Below are 21,951 nucleotides of genomic sequence, written 5' to 3'. Positions count from 1 at the left end.
TTCCTATCACGTGTGTGCGTGGGTATCGTGAATCACGTGTCACAGTCGATCTCGAATCCATTCGTCGTTTCTAACAATAGCACGATGCTAGTTGATGTTCACTACATAAACGGTGACTGGTCTCTTCGAAGAACGCTAATATGACTCGGTTTCATCGTCGTTTGCTATTCTTCGTTGCACGGTGTCTTCGTTCAAAACGGGCTGCTCGTAAATTTCGATGGAAACCCAGAAGAATGGGGGAGGCTTCCAAGAAGCGCAATTTCGTATAAACACCCGTTATTTACGAGCAATCTTCTTATATTTCTTTCTTCTCGCACGTCGCATCGAAGACACGCTGGATGGAAAGGTGGACTGAAAGACCGGCTAATTTGCGTCCCATCTTCTCACGTTTGTGGTCTCGTTAGATTGAACTGCGGTTATGGAAAGTTGGACAATTTTCACACGTGGATCGCTGTTTAAAGGTAAAACTAAAATTTGATTTATGATATTATCAGAGACGCAAAATGAAACGACACTGTATGATAAAACTATAGAATTGGAGAAATCTTTAATCGTATAAATGTTCTAACGATTGCTTTGCTTTGAATATTTTATACTTACATTACTGCACATTAATTTATATATTTATATACATTTAAAATTTTAATAAATACACAAACATTCACGATGTAAGTGTATATGGCCGACAAGTATTTGAAAGACTGTCATTTAAAAATTCGTCTTCCATTTAGTACAGTTGAAATATTATAATTAATATGAGAAGTAAGGGTTGGAGGAACAATCTACGAGTTGTAAAATATTGCTAATTCAATTCATATTAAATCATTCTTTATTCTAATATCGTACTACGTATCTAGTCACAAGATGCAGCAGAAATATTCCTTCTCATTGTCGCGTACTTTCGCCATTGTTTCTTGAACGTGACCAACAGCCCCATAACACGAACGTCGAAACAGAAAAGGTCGATCGACTTGGGATTAAAACCGGGCACAGAAAAATGTTATTAAGATCTTGATCTGAGACGCGAATAGAGTAGAACAAACTCGACTCCTCGTACAATGGCCGAGTTCCTCGGAGAGCCAGGACCGTACAAATGGACAAAGCTGTTCTCGATTTCTATTAACCGAGCCGGAGCGCCTGCTACCACTCGACTTCTCGATCTTACGTTCCTCCTCTCTCCCTCCTCCTCGCCGAATAATGAAATAACGTGCAATATGCTCGATTTCACAGAGCCTTCTCGCGAGTCATTAACGTATTCGGCGCCCTTCTATTTAAATGATATAACAATACCCTTATTTACCGGGACAATGGAGCATACACGTGAAATTTGGCCAGTGAGAAAGGAATAAAGGAAAAGAGCTTCAACGATACTGATCTTTTCGCAGACCTCTTTCATTTTATTCTCACTGCCATAGTAATCAGTGACGAAAGAATCGTAAGAAATAGGTGGTATGATTCGTGGTTTGATAAAATCGTTCTTGAAATTATTCGCTCGTTATTGGAACCCGGTCGACGAATAGAAGCGACGATAAAGCCATTGTAGCTTCACTAGCATCGACTCTACCAGTGTCGGATGAAAGCCTGCTAATTGCATAATGTAGGTCTCGCGAACAAAGTTCACTTTGTACCTTTCAACACCTCAAAACGCTGACTCCTTGACAATCAATATTTCTAAATCTGTGAACAAAACTCATCTCACGGATCTTGTTAACGTTAGACCAACTTCGGTTTCGAAGGAAGGAGACAGGATGCAGATTAATTATTTACCACGAAATTCTATTAACAATTTTGCGTATTTGTAGTATCTATTATATAAAACTTATAACTCACTTTTATATATTGGAAGCTTCGATTTTATGGCTCATCGTTGAACTGCTGACGATGATAAAAATTGATTTCAACGAAGTGACGCGAATACCTACGTAACGCGCATGACCCTAGCTGTGCCTAGATCGGTTGGTCATCCTACTTAAGCTTTTGTCAAAAATCGTAAACTTTAGTTACTCGGATTTTACAGTCTCGTTATGTATGTGCACATCGTTTCCATCTGTTATACGTGTATTGTACGCGTTATATATGTAAAGGGGTTTAATCAACTTGCTTCCAACCAACCAACAACCGCCCCCTCGTGTCGGAGCTCACGAAGCTACGTACAACGAAAGGAATAAAAAAAGATCGTAGATGGAACAGCGAGTCTTATCGGGAATCGAAGCGATCGAGCCGAGGATAATTCGCACGGCTGAACAAAAGCTCGCGATATTCGAGCGTGGCATAGGTGAGCGTAATTATATCCTTTGAAATCGGGTACAATGGATCCGGGGGCAGTCATTGAAAGTCGAGTACCTGTGCCTCTTGTGAAGTTCCACCGGTGCGGCCGCTTCTGTGTAAGGCGGCTTCAGGCCAGCCAGCCAGGAAAATAGAGACAGAACGAAACAGACGGGGGTGAAAAAGGGGGTAAGAGAGGGCGCGTTTAATGCGTAATTAAATTCTGTTCGACACGGGTTCGCGTAGAATCGAGGATCTTCGTTTTGTTTCCTTCGCGATCGCGACGTATCGTCGCGCGCGTGTACGCGCCAAGTGTTACTTCTCGTTTTTTGGCGAATGATCGCCGGCTCTTTGGTGAAAAATAGACGGAACAGGGGATGGAACGTAGATCGATCCGGCATCAAGTGAAGTTTTCACGAGCGAACGACCATTCTCGCCTGTCTTCGCTCCGATCGTTCGAGTTTTAATTAAAAGCGTGACTTCAAAATTTTTAATTAACATCACGGCAAGAAACGCGCCCCTGTAGAATCAGATTTTTATAGACGTTTATTTGGCAAGTCGAAAATTGCTTTACCTTCGCGCCAGAATGGCGATGCAAATTGTTGGACTGATTCTTGTGATTAATTAAATTCTACTCGCGCATTACTGTGGTAGTTTATGGTTAAAGGATAATTTTATAGTATCGTCGAGATAGGCAGTTTTTAAAGATAAAAATTCGAGATCAAATATGGTAGATACTTATAATAAATCTTAAAGTTAAGATAAATAATCTGTGGAAGACACAATGTTTATGTTGAAATAATATTAGGTGATATTTATTAAACAAAATTACAGAACCAAATGTATTTAAAATATAAGTGATTGTTGACAGTTGGCTAGTTACTCTCAAATTGACTATACGTAGTGACCCATGGTCCCTTAAAAGATTTTGAACCCTACTCTCTATACAGTAGTGAGTATGACCTGTGTAAGTGTCCTGTTCAAATGCCTGTGTAGGTGTCTGTATAAGATTAATATCGTTGTATTCCAACAAACATTCGTCGTTCCAGTTAATTAAAGAATATTATCTCGATATAACATACCGTATAATTTGGTAGCTTCTGCGTATATCATCGTTTTAATGTACCTTGTTGCGATGAAAAAATTGGTTTGCAAAATAGTCAACGATGGAAAGTCTACAACGAGCACTATTCTATGTTCCATGCAAATTCCGACGGAGAAGAAAACACAAGAAAACGATCAATCGCGGTAATACCGGCAGCAAGATAGCTCAGAATGCCCTCGAAAATTACCTAACAAGGTTCCACGTCTCGTTGCTTACTTAAGATACACAGGCTGCAGTTTACATCCGTCATGTTTGTGAACATCCTGTTTACAGGAGCTCCTTCATACGGGTCGTATACGTTCTTTTGTTGCGAATAAATTATTATTTGCCCTGAATATTCCGCAGAAAGGAAAGGGAGAAGACAGCCACAGATAGGCAGGGACCTAGAATACCTTACACAGTAATGTTTGCGTGCATTCTTTACGCTCAATTGAGCGGGCATAAGTTTTCGAGAGAGCCACCGCTCTGCAACACACAGGATGAGTCCGATGGAACAAGGGATGGAATATCTGTACGAGGCGAGGCCAACATCTGTCGGCCCTCACAAATCATTCCACTGTCCTTTACAGATCGCAAACTAGGCACGAGCATGGGGTGACCGCCGATTATTTTCAACTAAAAACTCGTCCGATCGGTCAAGCAGGCCTCGTGATCATGTCCCTCGACACAGAGACAGTTCTTCTCTCTTTCATCATTCGCTCTCTGTATTTCTTTGTCTCCTCGCGTGTGACCGGTAGGCACGCCGGCCATTAAGTTCGCAAAGTGAGCGCCGTAATAAACGAGGATTCTTTTAATAGGAGTATAAGTGTCGGCTCGAGGGCGCGAACGAGTTCTGTGAAGAAGACTCTACCACAGGACGAGTTCAACCACCGGGAAATCTGGTAGTAATGAATTTCCAAACAGACTACGGTGTCTACGGTGGTCGTTATACACTGTGTTTCGTAGCTACAAAACCACCCTAAAATGTTTCATTCTTATACAAGTAGGAGGTAAACGATACAACACGACAACACGATATTCAAACATGACATATCTCGTTCCTCATGCACATTCTTTTACATCGACCACAACGTGATAAATATTGGGAAGTTCTGGATAGTTTCATAGGTAAGAAACGAAGAGTATAATGACGTTGTTTAGGCTGGCTGGCTGAGTAAAGAGACCCATCCAGCTTTCTTAGAAACGAAGATATCCTGAGTAAACAGCTCGGCCGATTGGCTATGAGGCAGCTTGTCTTCGTGCTTAGAAGTCTTCGACGATTTTTGCGACTAGAGGAAAAGTGATCGATCGTCGGAGTGTGGCAATTTTGTCAGGACGTGAGAGAAGAGATTTTACTTTCTTATAAATATTACTGTGTTATAAATTTGTCACTCCATTCGCATCATATATTTGATATTATGTAATATGTAAAATGTTAAACAACGTAGAGCAAATACAACGAATCGATATCCTAGTCACTTATGGCGGACGGTGTACATTCGTAGAAGCTAATATCGTTCTAAAATGATTCACAAAAAAAACTGATAAATCAGAGACATTCGTATTCATCGAAACACCTCGCTCTATAATACCAATAATATACCATCCTTTGAGATAACATCGATATAAAATATGAAAAGATAATATCTTGAGAGATAGGATCAGGTATACACGATGGACCGGGTGCTGGATCATTCGAATTCCCAAAGTCCCAGCGCCGCTTCTCGACGCTAGAACCTGTCGTCCCCTTGGAGGCAATAGATTCGAGCAGAAGGTCAACATAATCCTCGTACAAATCTGAAGGCTTGTCAAGGGGTTGTTCGTTGAACGTTCGTAGAAGAACGCGAATGGATAGGGTAGTAGCGTGGAAAGAGAAAAAATAAACTAGAATCGCGGGAAGATGAGCGCAAGGGAAAATAGAGTGAGGTGAAATATAGAGGTGAAAGGAGGGAGAGGAATTGAAGAGGACCATCGTCCAGGCGATGCTGATAAACAACGTCCGTGGTTTAAAGAGAACCTGATCCGGACAGCGGTCGTTCATTGTCCTGGCGCGGGCTGCACGATGTATTTGGACAGTCAGTTGTTAACGGCAATGAAATCCGCCATTGTGGCACCATTCGCCAGGGACAATTGCCCATTATGGCAGTGACTACCTTCCGTGCTTCGTGTACCATAATTACATTACGCGAGTTGCGCCACTGGCCCCTGTGTGTTAACCTATTGTTGCCACGGATGCGTTCATGGGTGTGCCGCCAGTTTCGATCCCGTGTCTTCGTTGGCTTAATCGATAGGCGGCAGTGGATACATATATGCGTCTCTTTCCACGGAATGCCGAAGATTCGAGATGCTCCATTAAATTTAGGTTAAGTTGAAATGTCGAGAGAAATTTCCTTGGGTTGGGTTTCTTCCTGAGAAATTTAGCGAGGACTGTTTCGAAAGTTGGGTTCTGTTTGTACAATAGCTTTTACTGCGGCAATTTATGCCGAACGTGATACTAAAAGGAAGACAATTTTTTTTAATTTGGGTTCTTTTTACGAGTGAAAGTTTGTACGTCGAAAGTTAGGTAGTAGGATACTCGGTTTAGTATGGTATTACATAATATTCGTTGAAAAGTACTACTTCCTGAAAATTCCTCCAGATATTTCCCTAGTGAAAGTTAATAGTATTAAAATTAATTCCTAAAACAACAAGCCTGAAACAATGCACACAGAAGCTCCTAACAGAACGTCGTTAATAATTAACAGATTTAAGAGAAAAGCTAGTCAACAAATATTAAACAAACAGGGGCATAACGTTCTGCATGAAAGGGTTAATGCTTTTTGTTCCGATTAATTCCCTGGAGACGAGAATCAAGGGAAATCGACACTTTCACTCTGTGAAAGAGGAGAATATCGAAAATGATGGCCAGGATGAAAAACTTGAATAGTCTACGCCTATGTAAAATGCTGGTGCCAGTCTGTCTGGTCGAGACAGCCTCCCACTCTTCTCGAAAACGCTTTCCGCTCGAAGCAAAGGAAACGTAACGAAGGCCATTTTAAAAATTCCTGGCACCCCGTCGAGAACGACTCCACCCCCAACACGTCTCAGAGACCCCCTTTATTCCCGCCATTTCCCACCGCTCCGACACCTCGACCAGAACTATCAATGAACACTAGGTTTTTATTTTTCTATTCCTCCTGCATTCCGAAAGGATTGCTTCGATCGCTATCTACGATCTGTTTGAAAACACTTCCTCTAATAGCCTGTAAAACACTTCTTATAATATTTGGTTTCAGAAATATTTTCTATATTTGTTATATTTTCTTATATTTTTATTTATTACATTGTATTACACGAAAGCTACAAACCTTTTCACGCTCGTGCAGTTTCATCCTCTTCGTAATTAAAAAAAATTTTAGCAATTATTTACTATACATATTTATTATAGCATAATTGTTTCAGCTTTAATTACCCTCACTATTGATATTTTTGTTCGAAGATATTTGTTTGAAAATGTATGTTAGGATATGAATTTACATATTTATTATAGCATAATTGTTTTAGCTTTAATTACCCTCATTATTGGTATTTCATTCTACCAAATGTCCAAATCGGACAAATTGTGAATGTAAACAACTAAATAAAAAAAAAAAAATTATTGGTATTTTTGTTTGAAGATATTTGTTTGAAAATGTATGTTAGGATTTGAATGTATTTGTAGGAGTAAAAAAATATAAAGTAAAGTTCGTTCTTTGGGATTCGTAGATTTTAGATGATGTAGAATGTAGAGTTTGACAATGTTTCGGAAAATAAGAGAATTCATTGAGAAACTCTTCACGGAAGACGAAATCCAGGAACAGGAAAATCAGGAAGAGTGGTCCGCAAGTTTCCCACAAACGGTGCGTCGTTTGTGAGAAACGCCGCTGGTAACCGTACTTCCTATGCCATTCGTAGGTTTTTCCTTTGTATGACCGTGTGGACAATGGACCAACATTTTCAGTATTCGCAACGCTGAATCGGCCATTGTTCAACGTGGACAGGTCAACGTGAGTCCGGAACAGCTAGAAACTCTCCTGTGGCAACTCGAAAGCAACTGGACCTGATCCATCTTCTCAATGGAAACTTATTATACGGAATTTGTCTTAAAAGTAATACTAAAGTAATGAAAAGTATAACTAGAAATACTAAACATTCATAGAAAATTATATTAGACTGTCACATGTGAAATTCTCGATTCTATTGTTGCAATTTTCTACATATTTTTTTCGAAAAATATTCTTTTCACTGTATGTTATTTCAAAGCATTTTAGAATTCTCTCTCTCTCTCCCTCTCTCTCTCTCTCCCTCTCTCTCTCTCTCCCTCTCTCTCTCTCTCCCTCTCTCTCTCTCTCCCTCTCTCTCTCCCTTTCATATATAATTTTAACTCTTTAATAGAATTATAGAAACTCGAACATTTCATATATTACAACCTATTGTTTAAATAACAATGTATATCATATTTCATAACATCCCTAAAAATTTAAATTTCAATTCCCCATTTTATAGGAACATGCTTCCCGTCTCAAACATTCACAGTTATGATAATATGGCTACAAAAGATGCTGTCATCCATTCTTCCATTTGCAGATAGTGGACGTTGGTGAAATAAAAAATTATGTCATTTGAAATCTCAATTTCAAACGTTAATGATTGTAACAGCGCAGTCACAAAAGATGTGTTCGTCTACTTTTCGAGGTACTATAACCACAACCCCCGGACAAACGTTTAAGCCCAACGCATATGTGTCCCCATAAAGTCAAGGGGGTAAGTGCACGCAGCATACGTTCTTATTCACGGTTCGACCGGGCGATTCGCGGTCGGCCAGTTTTCGAAGGGTCCGCAAATTGTTGGTTAGGGCTGAAAGCCAATCGAGGGAGGAGAGAACGAAGTCTCTGGGCGAACCGCGATAAGTGACATTAGTCCGTGATCGTTCGACCAGCGACGAACACGCTGTTTCACCCCTCGTCAGGTCCAGACCGAAAACTTGAAGTATCGATCGTATTTGCTAGTTAAAATACAAAATTCAAATATTTTATAGATGTACCTTATAATGGTCATCGGTAATAATGCCTTCGTGTATAAATTTTAAGATGAAAACTTTCTATTTGTTGTGTCCCACGTGGAGGATTATATTGCACAAAATCCTTGTACACGTCCACTTTGTTGACAGTAGATAAAAAAGGAAATAATCATAAATCTTTCACAAATACAAGGTTTAAAGTGAAACTTGTTGCCTCTATGGCTCCTAAATATCAGCTAGTTCCGTTAAAGAATACCTGGTACCCTACTTAAGACGTACTGTACCTTCAAGAATAAATATAATAAACAATACTGAAGGATTATTGTCGTTTCCCTTTGTCGAGGCGCAAAAGTCACGTGCTATGAAGATTCTGTGTTCTTTATTTCGTTTCAGCATAGCGATTATAAACTCGAAGAAACAATGTAATAAGAGTACACGAGTCAGGGTCGAGGTCTTCTACGGCAATTGCCGATAAACAATTCGTGCCTCGTGGGAGGTATACAGGACTCGAACCCACCGCAACGCCTCTTTCGAAAGCTAGTTTCGACAAACACCCTTTTGCTCGCGTTCTGTCTCTCTTTTCGTCCTCGCTGTTTCCATCCTGAGCCACGGTTTACGTATGCTGCCAGCGGGGAGTCCCCCAAGGACATCAGCTTCTGCTCCTTCGGCCAACAAGGAACCGCAACGATCGTAGTAAACTCGCCAAGCAACAAACGAAACTACGATTCCTCCTGTTACCTCCTCTATACTCGTCGTAGAATGTTTCTGACACCCTTCCCCTGCTCTCCGCGTATGTACACGTGTGTACGAACATAGTTTCGAGAGATGATAAGTTACTCATGGATGATGAAGGGAACGAGTTCGGACCACGAGGTACTTGAGCCTGACTCTAGGAGAGTAGACTGAACCGAATACTAGTTAGGTGGTAGTTTTGTCGAGTGCTGCAAAGGGAAGTTTATTAATCTTTGCGAGGAAAGAAAAAGAGGAGGAATTGTTGAACTCTATTCTGTGACAATGCAAAGTTTCGAGACTTGCTTTTGGTTGTGTAACTTATCTATTTCTATTTATCTATTATCTATTTCTCCATTTAGGGATAGTACACGTTCATAAAACAGAAAATTGCGTCGTCTAAATAATAAACTATATCGTTGCCATAAATTTCAATTTCATTTTATATTTTGTAGCTTTAAATCTTCCACGAATGGTGTGGTTATTTCTTGGAAAGTGACTAAAAGTAATGCAAAAGTTCAATCTGAAAAGTATCATAAAAAGAATGCGTGCATATTTCGGTTAATTCTCTGACGAAAAAAAAGTATAACTGTAAGTGAAGAAAGTTAGATTTCTGCAATAGAACCCAGCAAGAAGCTACAACAACCTGTACCATTTTTTCCCTTTCCAATCACAGTTTGATCTCGCTTGCAAGTTTGTCAACCAAGAAGAAAACAAAGAAGGAGAGAAACGAACAGGTGGCCTTAATCGGCTTACCCTTATCCTTCGGATAAAAGGATCGTTTAAAAAGTTATTACATCCGTAGATCGCAGGACATGTTTGCATAAAAGCAGGGACATTAACCGAGTTTGTGGAATTCACGGATGTGAGGGCAATTTTGATGCGAGGCGGTGCTTCAACTAGCCTTTCTTCAGGAATTCTAGCAACCAGCCGTTCCACCAATTACTTCATAATGTCGACACTGGAACAGGAAGAATTTGCAAGGAAAAAATGCACGCGCACTTCGCGAGGTAGCAGTACCACGCCCCTATTTTTCCCGCACCCGCCACGAATACGAAGAACGATCCGCTTCCTCCGTTTCGTGCTCGTTCGAGTTTCAAGTTTTTTGACGTTTCGACACCTGCCTTCCAGTTGTACCGGAAAGACGCGTGAAATGCTGTTTCTTCTATCCTAGTAAGGATTGGAGTGGATAAAGGACGCGTTTTGTCCGTGGAATATTCGAATTCTTAAGAAGCCACACACGATCGATTTCACAAATCGAAAAGAAAAGAAAAATAACGATTAGACTATGTTCTATTGTTTTCTTTTTTCGTCATTCTTGCATAAAAGAACGAGCAAAACGAAATTGCTAAAGTATCTTGATCGATCACTGAATTCTATTATCCAATTACGATCAAGCTACACGCACCTTTAGGACGCGTCATGGACGCGTGATCCGACCTAAACGCGTATCAAACGCATTTCACTCCGCGGAGCTGCTTTATTTATATTAAGTCGTCCATTGTGAACGTCGCTTTCATTGAATAAATGCCATTGAATCGTAATCTTGGTAGCGGGCGATACGGAATGGAAATAGAAGGAGGATCGTTCCTAAGCCTCGTGTGGAGCTGTCGGGCAGACAATGCGATCTACGCACAAATCGATCGCCACGGATGAAAGATACATCGATCCCCGGCCGATCTGTCCTTTTCCATTCTCTCAATGGGCCTCCTAGCATAGCTCAAAGGTCGAAAATAAAAGACTGTCGCGGAACACTTTGAAAAGAAGCGCCGCCACATAAATGTATTATATATTTATGCCACGTCCCCGTGGATACCTGGCATTGTGCCTTGACTGTTTCTAACCTTCTCCCTTTATTCCCTTTCTCTCTCTCTTTCTCTCTCTCTCTCTCTCTCTCTCTCTACCTTCTCTCTGAACGATCTCCACCATTCCTGACACCCTGTCGCCCCTTTTGTTTCGTGGATGATTTCACTCGTGTGGGACACCTTCGTAAGATAAGCCAGACAATGGCTGGTTTCTCGTCTAAGGAAGACAGTATCGCGATCTCATCTCATCCGATCGGAGAGCCCAGAAAGAAATCTCCACGACGCGTTCGTCGCGCTCTAGTCTCTTATTTTTTAGGATTATTCTAACCCAATGAACGTTGAGATCGCTAGCGCGACGATCTAACGTTTCGCGGTGATTTTCAAGCCGATCGAAAGTCTCGGGTACTTTGCAGCTGGATCATGTTTCAATTTCTAGAATTCTTATATGAAATTTCAATTAACAATTTTTTTTTAACAAAGTCTATATTCGGAGCCCTTGCAAATTTGCCCTCCTCCCCAAAGACAGTTAGGTGAGAATTTTTTACCCTAGTCATATAGAATTCTAATTTTCAAATCTTCGCGAGGTCTACAATTTAATTTCCACACCATCTATAGAAAATTCTAATTTCCAGAGGCTGAAAATGGGGTATAAGGGTTATATAGCTACGTATGTATTTAAAATCAATCCGTCTCAAATTCAATGACCGTACTCGAAATCTCGCGCAACCACTTGCACATCCCATAAAGTACACCCATTTACGCTCGAACGGAAGAAGCTCCACCATCCAGAAGATACGTGGCTCTCGAGTTCGTTATTAGCTGGTCCCTGGGCCGTTAATCCTTTCGAGCGTCCTACGCTCGCCTAGCAACGCTTTCACGCTCGAGCCGCCGCGCGAGAGTTTCCGAACGGTGCAAACGCTCGAACGACGAAGAAGCGTCCGTGGCGCAACGTGAAGAGGACACATCCTCGATGTAACAATCTGTATATGAATACGCCATTTTTTGCCGTCGATACATGATACTTTCTTGAATCAGAAGGGCTTCGTAAAAAAAGAGAAGATGAAGAGGAAGAGGCGAGATCGAGGCCAGTGGACCATAGATCCCACGAGAGTGGCAACGCTTGGAAACCAAAGGAGGGCCGCTTGCAACCGCGTATACTTCCTTTTGAAACTGATTGGAATGGAAAAGGACACGGACGAAGGGTTGTTTGGCTCGTTACCAGACTCGGGGAAGGGGTTGGATGTACCCTTCCTACGATCAAAGCCAGATAACATCTACCCGATACATTGTACCGGCTCATCAGCTACCTACGGCGCTTCCATCGCGCCTTCCGATTCTCCTATTTGTGAATCAAACTAGTCCATGAACCTATTAAATATTATACTTCTTCCAGAAGTATAATAAGTAGAGTTATAAGTTGTAAGGAAAGTAGTTATTTAGGTCAGTTAATCTTCACCGTCTTACAACTCCATCTTAAAGTTTGCACCGAATGATTAAATTTGTTGTGTTTTATGAGGCATTGTTATTTTGTAATGTAATAACGAAAGAACAGGAAAATATCGTGCACTTTAGGATCCAACAAAAAAAAAAAAAAAATATGAAAAACGACCAAACTTTTCAAACGATCCTGTGCAACTGTAGCTCGTAACACCAAATGTAAACTAACAAATGTAGCTCGTATAAAAATTGTTCACAATCGAATGTAGCGAATTAACTCGGCTGAGATAATCCTATCATATCCTAGTGGAAGATATTTCGTCCTGACCACCGTGAGAATTTCGACGTCTAAGATGAAGATAATACCTAATGGCTTCTATGATCTTTGATCGTAGATAGATTTAGGGTACTCGGATGTTGAGTCTTTATCTTGTCAGATTTATGCCTTCTTGCACTTTTTTTGTAATTTTATACTTTTGTATATGAGTTATTGTTAGATCGCCCTAATATTCTTTTAAAAGATCTATATAATATGTATCACCCTAATATTCTTTTAAAAGATTTATGTAATATATATCGCCCTAATATTCTTCTAAGAACGAAAGATGCAAATTTGCTACTCGAGATAGTCCTCGAGTGTATCAAAAAACTCATCGAGTGCTTCAAGTACCTGAAGAGACCCGAGGGGTCACTATAACCGTGATTCACAATCCGGCAACTGACCCCGAGGATCCACTTGGATCTAGATACATCGGAAAAAAGGAGAAAAGGAGACGGAAGAATAGGAAGATCAGGTTAGATTTTAATTACAAATCCGGCTACAAAGAGACCAGCGTTTTTTGCCGGACACCGGAGAAAAGCTAGGATTCTTCAGGAGGATAGTTCGCAAGAATATCGCGACTATCGAAGCGTGGTTCCTTCTAGACCAGGAGCCAGATGGCGATCTACGATGGGGCTCACTTTAGGCTTCGCTCACGCGTGATCTTTCGATGTATATACATATCACGAATCTTCTTTTCTTTTTTCATCCCCCGGGATCATCGAAGTAGACTGGTCCATAGACAAGCGGAGGATCAGAAAGGTAGCTTCCCGCTCTCACCCTTCCACGTTATGTTTCCAAAACATCTAATATCTCGCGCTCGAGCGGCTCGCTTGAATACCAAAGATACGGTTCCACTCGCTTTTCTTCTTCTCGGGAGCCGTATAATCGGCGCATCCCTCTTGCAACGATACAGTTTACTTCTTTTCTTTCTCCGTCTTTCTTCGTCCTCTTTCTTCGAGTCTCGATTTAGGATTACGGTTAGGTTCGCGGATGTTACGCGTGCATGCGACTCAAGGCCCATCGGCGAGGCCGATTGGCAGGCGTGAAGAATTCCATACAATGCTACCCCGAAAAATACTGTCGATCGGCTCGCGTCCATAATGGACGACAAACGAGATCCTGCTGAATCAGCCATTAAGCCGCGGCGAATGCGCGGACCCGATTTTTACTGCGCCATTTATGGCCCTGGTCGGCAATTTTTGAAACGTACGCCACGTCCGCCAAATGAAGATGAAAATAGAGTTCCCTCTTGGCCCTCTAAGCTCTGAAACGGTCTGACCCTCGTCCCCATGCGGCTCTCTTCTCTCGTTATTCGCCGACAGACTCTACAGAACTGAATAAAGATCTTCGACCCAAGGAGCGCTCGATGCGAATTGATATTGCCAATAGTTCTCGCGTTGGCTGATTAAAAATCGTTAGTTCGGATTTGGTTCCACTTTTTTACGCTTTACGATGTGTTTAATCCTTTACACTATGAACATTTTTATCATACAATGTTGAAACTTTATGAAATTATAACTCCTCCTTCGACAAAGAATAATAGATATCTGTAAATTAATACACAGTAAGATTTTTCATTTTCTCGCTCTTTCTTATCGATGAAATCAGCGCAAGAAATAATTATACCAAATCACAGATTGGTCTGAAATTAATACGATGCGATACCTTGATTCAAATAATCAAACTCTATCAATTTAACACCCGAGTCCTCGGTAACCCTTCCAAGAAACCGTCGAAAATCCCGCCAAGCGAAAACCCTCAACGAGTCTCGAATCCACTTAGCTGGTCGCCTAATCCCGCGTTCCACTTGTTCGCCCACCATGATCCCAGGCCCAAATACGAATCAATCGCTACCGTTTTGCTTTCGTTACACTCCTCCTCTTTCTCTCATCCGCTATTCACGTCGTATATGACAGAGAAGAGAACGTAAGAAAAAATAATAATATAAAGATACAAAGAGTAAAAAGACACATTCCGAAGGAGGACCACGGTCGAGCAGGAGGGCGTAAAACACACGCGCGTTCCTACGTGCACCGGTCACAGGGCTGTGCATTCCGATGTCCGAAGTAATATGCAGTTGGACGGGTTCCCGCGTTGGCTTTTCTATTTTTACACCGGCACGCAGACCGTCGACGCTCGTCGAGGTAGGTGCCTCCACTCTCACCTCTCTTCACGATGGGTGTATATGGGTGTCCACGGACACGTGAACGCCCAGAGATGGTCACGGCTGGACCGTGTTTCGAGGCAGACAGCCTGGTGCCTGCGTTCCCCTGCTGGGCCACGGCCACGGAGGGCTGGCCGAGCTCTCGCGTCCCTTCCAACCCTCTGGCTCCCATGCAACCTTGTGTACCGAGTTGTACGCACTGTCGAGCTTGATATCGAGATTGTTTAACCAGCTGGAAAACTCAATTTGGAAAATCCTTGATGAATCCTCGCGATAAGATTCGTTGCCTCACCTTTTTCTTCCTTTTTGATTGAGCAGAAGCGATACAGGTATTAAGAGGAGGGTAGCAGGAATATTCTTTTGTTAATTTATAGAGAAGGTTCTTAGTGGAACTTTTGATTAATACGTGAAGTAGGTGTAGTTAAAATAAATGTTGCGGTTAACAGAAAGATGGATGCATACTTGTGTCAAAAATTTGAATCGGATGGATATTGTGGAATAATGATTCAGATAGTAGACAATTTTCAAGCAAAGCTTGAATCGATTAATGTAAGGATCAATATAGGTGTTGAAAATTTATAGAGAAATTATGAAATTTGTGAAAAAGAATATATAACGACTATTGTGATATGATAATGCAGCAAAAGATTTTTAAATAAATATTACGATAAACTAGTAACACAGCGTACAAGGAAACTCGAGCTGATTAATATAAATGTTGAAAGAATTTAAAAAATTTAATATAAATGGTGTAGATATATGCATGGGAAGCATTAAGGTAAATGCTACAATGAATTAAAGGGATAGTATACTCAAAACTTGGGTCTCGTTTCCTGTATATACTACAGTCAACTTGTTCGCATCTATGGTGGGTTAAACCATACAATTCCGACAGTTCGACAGAGGAATCAGTGAGCTACCGGTCACTCTGTTGTTGCTCGTCCCTCTTGATGCCATTATAATAACAGTGTTCCACCCTCGACGGCCGAGAATGGTAAAAGAAAACGATAAAGCGGGACTCGATGTCCTGCGCCAGACTACGTAAACATTCCCTTTCTTCGATCGAACATATACGAAGAATCAGAGGAAAAAGGTATTGAGGTAAGAATGTAACGAGCAGGATCATCGAAGTGGTCGAACCAACTCGTGCAAGCATTTTAAGAAGTCAACAAATGGACAGAAAAATATTTTGTGTCTCCTCTCTCCCTTTTAGTATAAACGTCCTGTGTAACGAGGAAACACACGTGCAGAAACACAGCGGTCTACTTCGTTTATTTATACATATTTTTTTAAATATATAATATCGAATATCCTATTCAGAGAAACATGAATATCGCGAAACAGCATTATCGACTTAATTCGCTCCAATCTAATTCCTTCTCCATAGATAGATAACGTAGCGAAACCAGTACACAGAAACTCCTATCGAACAATATTCCTATACACAGGAACGGGCGTGTAATGCTTTCTGAATGGACTTAAAGATAAGCACCGGCCATTGTGGAATTAATACAAAATAATATCAAAGTACAGCAGCTCGTGAAAGTATTTGGACACCTGTAGACAATTTTATCTATTGCGTGTGTTATATAAAGAATTTTTAATGCACTATAATAACAATTGATCGATATGATTACATTGGTAAAATTTGAAATCAATCCGGAAATGTATATTGAAATTATATTTTTATAGAGGTATTTATTGCAAACTTATATTTAGTAAACAATTAGTTTGCAGTATCAACAACAATCTTAAGCAGATGATAAAAGTTATATATGATCCTATTGAATATTTATGCTCTTTGATATGATCACGATATGATCACGTGACAGTCAAGCGTCATTAGACGTTACAATGAAATTTCAAAACGTTCCGTACAACGCTCATAATATATTTATGAAAAGCGTCAAATGGTACAAACGTCTAAATACTTTTGTGAGCCACTGTACACAAATAAAGTACAAAAATAACTAATCTATCAACTTCTTCAGAAGCACGACACACAAAGACAAACGATATTTCTCTATTTCCAAAGAAATTCATACGATCACCCCTTTCGCGCGGGGGAATCGTTGAAAAGAGACAACAAAGCTCGAAACTCGCACTTTCGAGTGGCACAATGCGTTTCAAACAGATGCTAGCACGGTTTAATTATCGAATCACGCGGTTAGTATCTTGAAGCATTCCCCTCAGGACCAAAGGTCAGGTACGCGTCCGGCCTCTCTTCACCACGGAAAAGGATCATAGACAATGATAACCGTTCCGATGGCCGGCTATAACGTGCATCCGTATAATAATACGTTAACCGTTAAGCCGACTGTCCTCTCAATTCCGGGGTCTGTGTGGTCCGCCATTGAGTCTTAACTCTTTGATGCATCGTGCGCGCATATTCATTCGCTCTCGCTTCGCACAATACCCATAGTGTCCATACACGGCATTGTATGACCCGTGCGCCGAGCGTTAAACTCTCTGACACACACGTACACAATCGTACAGTACCTACATACACACTTAGAGAAAAGCGTACAGATACGTTTATAGAGAAAGAAAAGTAAAGAGAGACAGAGATACGTGTAAGGGTCTTCGTGCCTTTAGAATGCTTCGAATAATTCATTCTGATTGACTCGGGCTCGTCCGTAAGGGGCCAAAGTTTGTTTAATTTTTTAGGAAATCGGTTTTCTGTGGATGAGGATGGTATGAAAAGCTGGAAGCACGGTTGGATTTAGTGACAAATGCGTATTTCTTTATTCCTTTTGGCATTCTTAATAATAGATATATTTCACTAGAGAAGCAAGTAATCACGTATGCTTCTCTGATGAATAGATATACTTTTTTGGATAATTTATTTTCTTGTTTCGAATATATGAAAAATATCTTCTTATAATATTTCAACAAATATTATTTCCCTCCGTTGATAGGATTAGAGATTTAAAAACTAGTTCTACATTCACCATGAAAATTCATCCCGAAACAATTCTGTCAAATATACCAAATACACTTTGCTCTTTTCTTCATATAAATTGACGAAGAATGGTGGGCGACGACTCGACCAAAGGAATCGTAACAGTTTCCGAGGATGCAATTTCACGATGATTGAAAGGCGTTCGGAGACACGTAATAAGCGGCACTATCGATAATGAAATCCCAGCTAGACGGTCGTCGACACTATTCCGTCGACATTATTCCATTCCGCGTAACGTGAATTAACGAGACGTCATTGTCGCCTAGCATTTTCTCGGTCGACGATGAAAAATGAGATGCGTCTTCGGCCACTGAGAGCAACGTAGCTGCTTTCCGAGGCCGACGACGGACCACCGGACATGATTTTCCGGATATTAATGATGCGAGGTTCCGGGCCATCGAGCACCAGCGACGCTCCTGCAAATCGTTCACCCTCCTCGTACATTGCTGTTTCCAATTTGCTGGAACTTAGCCGGATAATGACATGTTTCCACCAGTCATTTCCGTTACGGTTGCCGCGTCTCGTGCTTCGTCGACGATGTTCTTTGTACCTCGTTTTTTCCGCCACATTGATGAAACGTTAGTTGAAAGAGAAAATAGAAAATTTACATGGGGGGATGCTTGTAAGATATTCGTTTAATAGATTCTTTCCTTTTTATTCGAAGATGTGCGAGATGTTTATGCAGCTGGTGATGATTATTGGTTTTGGTGATCGTTCGAAAAATTGGAAAATTAGTTCTTTTTTAATTTTTCGTATTAAAGTCAATTTTAAAGCTACCTAAGTCAATCTTAGCTACTTGTCATTGTGACAGTATACTGAAATTTAAATTCACTTTAAAATCTGTTACAGGTACAATCTGTCTTTGATGAATTCATACCAGGTGTTGATATCGCGTCGACGGCTCAAAGGTAATTTACTTCAAACGATTTTAACTTTAGTCTTAGTCTTTAGTCTTTATTTTATTAAAATGATTAATTAACCTAAATTGAAACTTTAATTTATATTTATTATCGTTGCTATGAGCACTAGTCTTGGTATAATTTTTTTCCGTTGAGAAGGAAAAATGAAATTTCGTATTTACCGCAAAATTATAGCTCCTTTAAAAATTCTTCTACGTCGTTAACACGTTCGGAAATATGTCTTCGCGTGTTGTCTTTATTATCCACTTTCCATTTCCCTGAGAATTGATTTGTTAGACTAGACGTAAAAGCTATCTTATCTCCAAAGACTTCCAGCAGACAGCGCCGTATTAGACCCTTATCTCCTTCGTTAGCTGAAAGCATTTTACAACATGTTTTCAACGTTTTACGACCGAATCGATATTCGAAATTAGTCGCTTCCGTCGATTCACAGAAACCATAAAATCTCCGCCGATTAAATCTCATTTTAGACACGTTAGTTATATTATCAATCCCATTCAGCTGCCTACATTCCATCTCATCCCACAACACCATAAAATTCTCTTTTAAACCTAATAGTAAGAACCCTTTTCATCAGACTAATCATCTTACTACTAAAACGAAATAAAGCGAGAATATTTCTGACGTTGGTACAACAACCAGTGATATTTACATAAAAAACAATGAAATATATTATTGCTATGTTTTCTAATAGATGATTTATATTTATAGCCTGGTGATTCTATTATATAAAAGAGTATGTACTAAACTATATTGCCAAGACACGTGTTGCTAAATACGAATTTATCGTCAATTTGCACACTTTGACAATGCTATATATCGTTACTCTAGAATCTATCAAAATATCCAAATGTCTATGGACGGTGTGAATTGTTGTACACAACAATGGCCACCTGTTCCAACACGAACCTCCACTTCCTTTTTCCTCCATTCATTGTGAAAGATCAATGCTCGCGAACCAACAAATAATATCACCTTCACTCGTATAATCCTCACTTTACACGTTCGGTTAACCAAGTCGGCAACCGACTTCTTCACCAGGTTGTATCGATGCCGTGGAGTCTTTCGCGAGCACTTGGCCCTGAATAGCAGTTACAGGGAAACAATGTCCTCCGGAGTACGATTACGAAGGGGTTGCGCGATCTTCCCTTCCGAACGAGTAATTTTTCTCTATGGCATAGCACGAGGTGGATCTTAGTCCTGGCGAAAAGCGTACGAAAGAAAACGAGATTCGTAGAGTGAGGGTAACAGGATGGGAGAGGGGGGGGGGGACTTAAAACTTCAAACCGGACACCGGTGGATGTGTTTCGGACAACACGTATACGGTTTGGCGCGTTCTGAAAGCCGGCGCGTCGCAGCCTCGCGTCCCTTCGCGATTTCACCCCGATTCTAATGCAAATCGGGGTCAGTTATGGCGATACCCCGAAGTCCCCATTGAAATAACATTAATCTAGTGTGGCAGCGAACGCGCCGCACGGTTGCCACGTTCGATTATGCCTGGATCTAGCTACCTTCTCTTCTCGTTGCCTTCAGACGAAAGTCTTCGTCAATGGATCGAACCCCTCTCTTTCTCTGTGTATTTTTTTACTTCTTTTTCTTTCTTCCTCTCCTCCGACGTCATTGTCACTCGGGTGCGAGCCCCTAGCATACATTATTTCTTCCGTTCTTCCGTCGCGGAAAATGGACCGACGTTAGACTTTGTTTTTTTTCCTTTTTTTCTTTTTTCTTTCTTAGATAGCAGAGGGTTCTATGTAGAGGGTTTAGAGAAGAGGGAGAATGCTCGATGAGAAGTTTAGAGATGCCTCTGACGAGTTCTAGTCTCTTGACGTTCAATGGGGCCTTGCATAGTGAATGACAGGTTTGTGGAGTTATGAAGTTACGTTCAGTGGTGGTAGGAGGTGGGATCGTGCATAGAATCGTGGAGCGATTCTTCTGTCGCCGTGGTGTTCACCGTTTTATGCAGACTTGTGTTTTCATTTTGCATAGTTCTTTCATCTTGTCGTAGTCTGTGATCCTAATATCGTATTGCATGTGAAGAAGGATCCATAATAAGCCAGAAACTGATGAAATTAGTAATAACCAACGTTATCGATAAGAACCTACGTTATGTTTCTTCCGCCAAACCTGTCAGCTTCCACGTTTTGATACTTTTCCATTCTTATCGCGTCTCTTCCGCAACGCTGCGTGTTTTCAGAAACAGGCGCGTGCAAATGCAACTCGTACGTATCGGACCTCAACCACGTGCTTACTTCCCGCGCGTTCAATAGACGCAATAAGTTGAAAGACGATCACCGAATTCGCGGCGCCGCGTTGTCAGGCGCACGCGCGCGCACGTCGAAACACTAACGCGGCAAAAACGGCTAAGTGGAATTTATTGCGGTCTCGACAGGTCGCGGCACTGCCAGTGTTATGTTATGCACGGCCGGACACGTGTAACGTGTATGCGTGTGGTGCAGGTATGTGTCCACGCGCATCCCATACAGACACACGTGGGCGTCGGACGCGGCTTCGTGTTCCCGTGTGATTTACACGGTTTCCGTCGTAACTCTTAGCGGACCATAAAACCGAATTAATCGTTCGAAAACGGCCCGCGGCTACGAGGGCCTCCCGCGAATAAAATCGACCCGAGTGCGCACCATCGTCGTACAATTCCTTTCCACCTTCTTTCGTTCGCTCGTTCGCAATTCCCGCTTCACATCGTGTTCGATCTCCTTTTTCCTCTGCCGTCCACCTCTCCCCCCCTGTCGTCTTCCATCCACGCGAGAATATTTATGCGGGCCCCGTTCACCTTTCCCTCCACGACGTCTCTCATTTTCTGCCTTTTCTCGCGGGTGAATAGCGCGAACGGTTCATTTCTCCGGCTGCGTTCGCTTTTTCTTCCTATTCCTTCCCTTCCCTTCTTGCTCGCTCGAGAACGTGGAGCCACGCACAGAAAAGAATACATTATCGCTCGTGTCGCGTTTTAACGTTCGCCAGGATTCCTTCTGTCAGCCCATTCGAGCAAGATCGAGTTAACGAAGCGGGTTTTCTTCGTCGTTTCCAACGACCGAGCTGATTTTGTTTGATCGAAACACTAAAGGGGTTGCGGAATGAAAAAAGAAAGAATAACGTGTATCGAGAAGGGTTAGCTAAGCTGAAAGTTTCACACGGATCGGGAAAAAAGGGGTAACGATTTCTTCACCTGCTCCTGGTCTTCGAGTGACCGTTGTTAAGGGGCTTTTCTGC

At 41.4% G+C, this 21,951-nt stretch overlaps 1 protein-coding gene across 1 annotated transcript in view; it reads left to right on the top strand.

The window, feature by feature from the left end:
* Positions 1-21,951, top strand: part of LOC117212973 (transcription factor Sox-19b-like) — a 135,408-nt gene that overhangs the window by 45,548 nt on the left and 67,909 nt on the right. The window contains exon 2 of the mRNA XM_033458145.1: positions 18,656-18,714. The gene's annotated coding sequence lies outside the window, so the exon portion shown is untranslated. The remainder of the gene's footprint in view (positions 1-18,655; positions 18,715-21,951) is intronic.

The sequence above is a fragment of the Bombus bifarius genome, unplaced genomic scaffold (genome assembly GCF_011952205.1).
Source record: "Bombus bifarius isolate JDL3187 unplaced genomic scaffold, Bbif_JDL3187 scf7180000008422, whole genome shotgun sequence".
Classification (NCBI taxonomy): Eukaryota; Metazoa; Arthropoda; class Insecta; order Hymenoptera; family Apidae; genus Bombus; species Bombus bifarius.
Note: the sequence above shows the minus strand (reverse complement) of the source record. Positions and strands in the feature narration are given on the sequence as shown.